The sequence below is a fragment of the Elephantulus edwardii genome, unplaced genomic scaffold (assembly GCF_000299155.1).
Source record: "Elephantulus edwardii isolate Elephantulus edwardi_28Jun2011 unplaced genomic scaffold, EleEdw1.0 scaffold00009, whole genome shotgun sequence".
Lineage (NCBI taxonomy): Eukaryota > Metazoa > Chordata > Mammalia > Macroscelidea > Macroscelididae > Elephantulus > Elephantulus edwardii.
Window position 1 is genome coordinate 10021743 of NW_006399759.1, and position 6124 is coordinate 10027866.

Genomic DNA, 6124 nt, shown 5'->3' on the forward strand with positions numbered 1-6124 from the left:
AGTGTTCTGGGATTCCCATTCTTCTCAGAGTCAGCCACAGTTTGTTATGATCTACACAGTCAAATGCCTTTGCATAGTCAATGAAACACAGATAATATGGTAAGCATAAAAAATTCAAGCTGGATTCAGAAAAGGCCATGGCATGAGGATTATCACTTCTGGTCTGAGATGAATCTTGGCTGAACACAGAGAATACCTAAAAGATGTTTACTTGTGCTTCACAGATTACATAAAGGCACTTGACTGTGTGGATTATAACAAATTATGGATAACATTGAATAAGAATAGTAATTCTAGAACACACTAATTGTGCTTATGTGGTATCTACACATAGACCTGCGCTATGCGTTATGCAGACGACACAACCCTGCTTGCTGAAACTGAAAAGGACCTAATGTGCTTTCTGCAGAAGGTCAAGGACTGCAGTCTTCAATATGGATTGAGGCTCAACATCAAGAAAACAAACATTCTCACCACTGGGCCAATTGGCAGCATCAGTATGGATGGTGAAGAGATTGAGATAGTTAACAGTAACACTCTTAGTAACGCAGCCAGGAAATCAAGAGACGAATTGCATTGAGAAAGTCAGCTGTGAGGGACCTCTCAAGAGTACGGACGAGCAATGACATCAGGATGGAGACTAAGGTGTGTCTGATCCAGGCTATAGTCTTGCAATTACGTGCTATGCATCGGAGAGTTGGACAGTGAATAGGGATGATAGAAAAAGAACTGATGCCTTTGATCTGTGGTGCTGAAGAAGAGTAATGAATATACCATGGACTGCTAGGAGAACAAACAGGTTTGTACTGGAGAGGGTGAAGCCAGAATGCTCCTTGGAGTCAAGGATTCTGAAGCTTCGTCTAACATACTTTGGGCATGTTGCAAGGAAGGACTGGTCCTTGGAGAGGGACATCATGTTTGGGAGAGTGGAGGGACGGCACAGGAGAGGAAGACCGATTCTGTGAGTGGAGTGGTGGGAATGACTGAGATGGCGAGGTTGGCGAGGATAAAGCGGCGTTTAGGGCTCTTGTACATAGGGTCGCTATGAGTTGCAAGTGACTTGATGGCACATAATAACAACAACAACAACAACAACACATAGACCAAGAATCAGTTGTCCCAGTAGAACAAGGGGACACTGCATTATTTAAAATCAGGAATGGTGTTTGTGTCAGGGTTGTATCCATTCTCTATACCTATTCATTTGCATGCTAAGCAAATAATTCAAGAAGCTTGGTTGCAGAAAACGAAGCACTAACTAAAGAAGCTCAAAGACTATTACAGCCTTCAACATTGACTTGATCTCAACATCAAGAAAACAAAAATCCTTGCCACTAGACCAACAGGCAACATCATGATAGATGAAGAAAAGATAGAAGTTGTCAACAAATTCTTTTTACTTAGGTCTACAATCAAAACCACTAAGAGCACAAGAAACGAAAATATGTGATGCACTAGTAAACTCTGCTATCAAGGAACTAGAGAAGAAGTACGTCAGGTTAAAGACTAAGGTGTGCCTGATCTAAGGAATGGTCTTTTCAATTGATTCCTATGCATCTGAAAGTAGAGCAGTAAATTAGGATGACAAAAGAAGAATCCATGCCTTTGAATTTCAGTGTTGAAGGAGAGTAATGAATATCCCATGGACTGTCAAAAGAACACACCTGTGTTTCTTGGAAGAAGTGCAACCAGAGTCCTTAGAGACAAGGATGGTGAAACTTTGCTTCTTTCATACAGATCTAGTCTGAGTATGTTGGCAAGAAGGGTCAGTTCTTGGATAAAGACTTCATACTGGGACAAGCAGAGGGTCACTGAAGGAGAGGAAAACTCAAACAAGATAAAGTGACCCCATGACTACAATAATGGCATGAGCATGATGGAAACTGCGAGCACGGTGCAGGATGGGGCAAGGTTCAGATCTGTTTTTCAGTGTTGCTCAAGGACACCTAAACACAATAGCAGCAATTAAAGAACTCTGGGGGCGAGTCCACAGAGCGCTGTTAACCAAAGGTAGCTCCTCTCTTTCAGCATGATCCCACCAGCTGCTCCTTGGGAAAAAGATAAACTCCTCCCTTTCAATTTACTGTCTCTCCAAATTACGCTGGAGAGTCAGCTATGAGTCAATTCCAACTTGACAGCAATGAGTTTTTGAATTATTATTTGCACTGTACCTTATTATGTATTCATTTATTCTTTACAAATGACCTGTGAAGAATTTAGTATTATTAGTATTACTATTTCCATTTTATGCACTCACTAATTGAGTTCAACAGCTTATCTTTTTCTTAATTAGATAAGCCTAAAAAATGAAGGTCATTATACAACTGCTTGCTTCCAAAATGCCAAGATGGAAGTCATTATCAGGAAAGACAAAATGAAATTCATGAGCTATTCTAGACTAAAGGAAACTAAGAGATGTGATGGCTAAATGTGATGTGTAATTCTGGACCAAATAACGAGTAAAATTTTATATGGACTCTGTATCAGAGAGGGAGCTTTAGTGGCCTAAAGGGAAGGAAGGGATTTGCAGTTAAAGTCTATCAGTTGCTCCCAGAGGAAATATGGGCTATTTCCTCCCATGCAATTTATAGCTTCTGAAATTTCACTGCAAGATCAGCTATGAATTGGCTCTGACTTGACAGCAATGAGTTGAGTTGTCAAACAAAAACAGTAATAAAAATATTAAATCCCCTAAATTAGATTATGATTCTGTAGTTAAGAGAGACATAGTGAACATTTAAAGGTGAAGGATCATGATCTTCATAACTTACTCTCAAATGACCTGTCATCATAGTAAAGGAAAAGGAGACATAATAATAATAGAGAAAAAGCAAATGTCACAAAACGTTTATAACCAGTGAACCTGGTAATGAGAACCTTTTCTAGAAGTTAAAACATTTTTAGTAAACAAGTTTTAATAAATGGTAAGGAGAAAATATGGAAGATTAAAAACCCTAGTGTAACATGAAGAAAATACAACTTTGAACTGAGACACAAACAGAGACTTGTGCACCAATGTTTATAGTAGCCACTGTTGCAAAAACATGGAAATGGCCCAAATATACAACCACAATCAAATAGGTGGAGAAATTTTGGTACATTCACATAATGGAATATTATGCATCATGCAGGAACAATGATTTTCTAATATCTAACTTGGGAGTCAGTCCAATAAGGACAAATATTGTATAAGACCATTACTGTAGAAATAGATAACTTGTAAAATGTATATGAGGATCTAAGAGGAGGGAGCAGAGGGTTGAGGATGGGCGTGGGTGAGATAATAATAGGGTCATACATTTTGATGGGTGGAGGGAGGGATGAGTTAAGGAAAAAGGAATGATACTTTGTGAAAAAACAATGTATATAAACTTTGTGTGTAAACCAGTATTTAAAAAAAAAAGGAAAATACAACTTTTTCAGAATCACTCACTGAATAATGAGTTAAAGGAAAATGAACTCAAATCAGTGCTGCCACTAGATTATATGATTTTCTCTTCAATAAAGTCAAGATTCTAATGTGCCCTTCCTGAAAATTTGAGAAAAGCTCTTCTGCTTGATTAAAATTTCTCCTCATTTTTAACACAACTGAGTAAAAGTGTTCAGTAGCAAATAAAAATGACAGTGGGAGACAGATAAGGTTTTCTGTGTCCTTAAAAATGTACAGTTGTTATGCAAAGTTCTCCCCAATCCTACAGGGTTAACAGGAGTTCAGAATTAACTCCATGACAGTGGGTTTGGCTTGATTCAAAACTTTTTCTTTAAAATCAGGATGTTTATTAACCTATCTGACTCTCCTTAACTAATGAGAATCCACAGTTTGATTTAAACAATAAATGTAATAAATGAAATATATTCACAAAAGGCAATTAATATTACTAATAGGAGCTAACATAATTCAGAATCCTGGAGTTGTATTTGTTCTGAAAATCAGTTGCTATAGTTGTTATGTGCCGTCATATTTAACCAGTAAAATTTTTAAAAACATTTACTACATGATAGGACTTCTTCATCATTTTCTATCTCCAATGTATGTGTTGTTGTTGTTGTTAGGTGCTGTCGAGTCAAGTTAATGATTCACAGTGATCCTATGAATAAAAGATCTGGACCCTATTCTATCCTGTGCCATCCCCACACTTCTGACACACGCAAGAGTGCAGCAGTCACTGTGTCAATTCACCTGGTGAAGGGTCTTCCTCTCCGTCACCGTCCACCTTATCCAGCATCATGTCCTTCTCTAAGGAATAGCCCCTCCTGGCAATATGTCCAAAGTATGTGAGGCAAAGCCTCATCATTCTTGCCTCCAAAGAGGACTCTGGCTGTACCCTCTCCTAGACACATCTGTTTGTTCTTTTGGCCGTTCATGGGATGTTCAGTGCTCTTCTCCAACACCACAGCTCAAAGGTATCAATTCTTTTTCTGTCATCCTTATTCACTTTCCAGATCTCAGAAGACTATAGCCTGAATCAGATATACCTTAGTTCTCAAACTGACATCATTACTCAATACTTTTTGCTTAAAGGATGACAAAAAACATTCTTGCTTTCATCCCCCAAATGGTTTATTCCAAACATAGATGTTGCTTGTCAGTAAAATTTAACTGTCTTTATTTCTCCTCTAAAAGTGGATGGGGCACAGTACAGATGGGGAGAGAGATGAAGGGGTGTCTGGACACTTCTTAAATTGGTAACATTTACCCAAATGTGCTCAATTCATCAATACTCAGAATTATAAAGTTGCAATTTGCATAATCAATGAAACACAGACATTCCCTCTGGTATTCCCTACTTTCAGACAAGATCCATCTAACATTAGCTTAGGAATATTATGTTTCCTTTATAATAAGTTTCAAGCCACTAAATAAAAATTTGCATCCCTCCAAAAAAAAAATTATCAACACCCTTCAAACACAGAAAAGACCATTCCTACCTGGGAGACGTCTTTGTTCATAATGAATCCTGAAAACAGATACAGTCAAATCCAGTGCTCCAGGGGGAGGACTCAAGAGTGATGTTTTCCAGAGATGGCTTTAGTATCTTCACTCTCACCTCATTTAAGGACAATTGTGCAAACAACTAAAACAAATCACAAGGGGAAAAAAAAGAGAGATGGGAGGTTAAATGGCTATTTTACTCACTGAAAAATGACAAATATTAAAAATTCTAAGGAAAGAAAGCAAAATATACAAAACCAAATGGGGAAAAATGTCTGCTCTTCCCAGAAAGTTAACAGTGACTGAAACTCAATGGACAGTTATACTGTGCTGTTCTGAGTCAGAACAGCCTCAACTGGCACATATAACTATTGTTGTTGTTGATTGCCATTGAGTTGAGTCATAACAAACAACTCTATGAACAAAAGACCTGAAACAAAGTTCATAAAATTTCCAGGGGCATGTTGTTTAGGAAGTGGATGCCACTCCTGCTTCTAAACATAACAACTAAAGAAATGAATTTTCAATGAATCAAAACCTATCAAATGGGAAAATGACAATCTATTCAACAAAGGGTACTGGCAAACCAGAACATCTACCGGCAGAAAACTGAAGGTATATCCACATCATACACAAAAATCAATTCAAGTGGATCATCAGAGACCTAGGAGTAAAGCTCAGACTGTAAGGATTGTAAGGGGGGAGGGGGGGATGGGACCAATCCCTAGCCTAAGGCACAGAAAGGCCTCAAATATTACACCAGGAGAGGATAAAAAAGACAAATCAGGTCCCTGTGTGCATCAAAATATTTTTTCCAATAGGGTAAAAAGAAAACCTACAGACAGAGAAAAAGCATTTGGCAATGACATCTTAGACAAGTGTCTCATAACAAAAGTTTACAGAATACTAGACAGCCTTCATTAGAAAAAGATTGATAAGCCAATAACAAAATGGGCAAAAGACAGGAAAAGACCCCACCAAAGCAAGACATTTGGATAATCAACAGACACCTGGGCCATTTGAAATGCTCAAAATTACTGGCAATCAGAGAGATGCAAATAAAAACCATAATGAGATATCATCGCACCCCAGTACATTGGCAAAGTTTAACAGGACAGCAGGCAATAAATGTTGCGAGAGGATGTGGGGAGATTGGAACTCTCATACACTGCTGGTGGGATTGTAAAATGG

The 6124-nt window shown here is 38.2% G+C and overlaps 1 protein-coding gene across 3 annotated transcripts in view; it reads right to left on the bottom strand.

The window, feature by feature from the left end:
- Positions 1-5075, bottom strand: part of NCOA1 (nuclear receptor coactivator 1) — a 127766-nt gene extending 122691 nt beyond the window's left edge. For all 3 annotated transcript variants that reach the window (XM_006880625.1, XM_006880626.1, XM_006880627.1), the window contains exon 1: positions 4930-5075. The gene's annotated coding sequence lies outside the window, so the exon portion shown is untranslated. The remainder of the gene's footprint in view (positions 1-4929) is intronic.
- Between the last annotated feature and the right edge of the window lie 1049 nt (positions 5076-6124).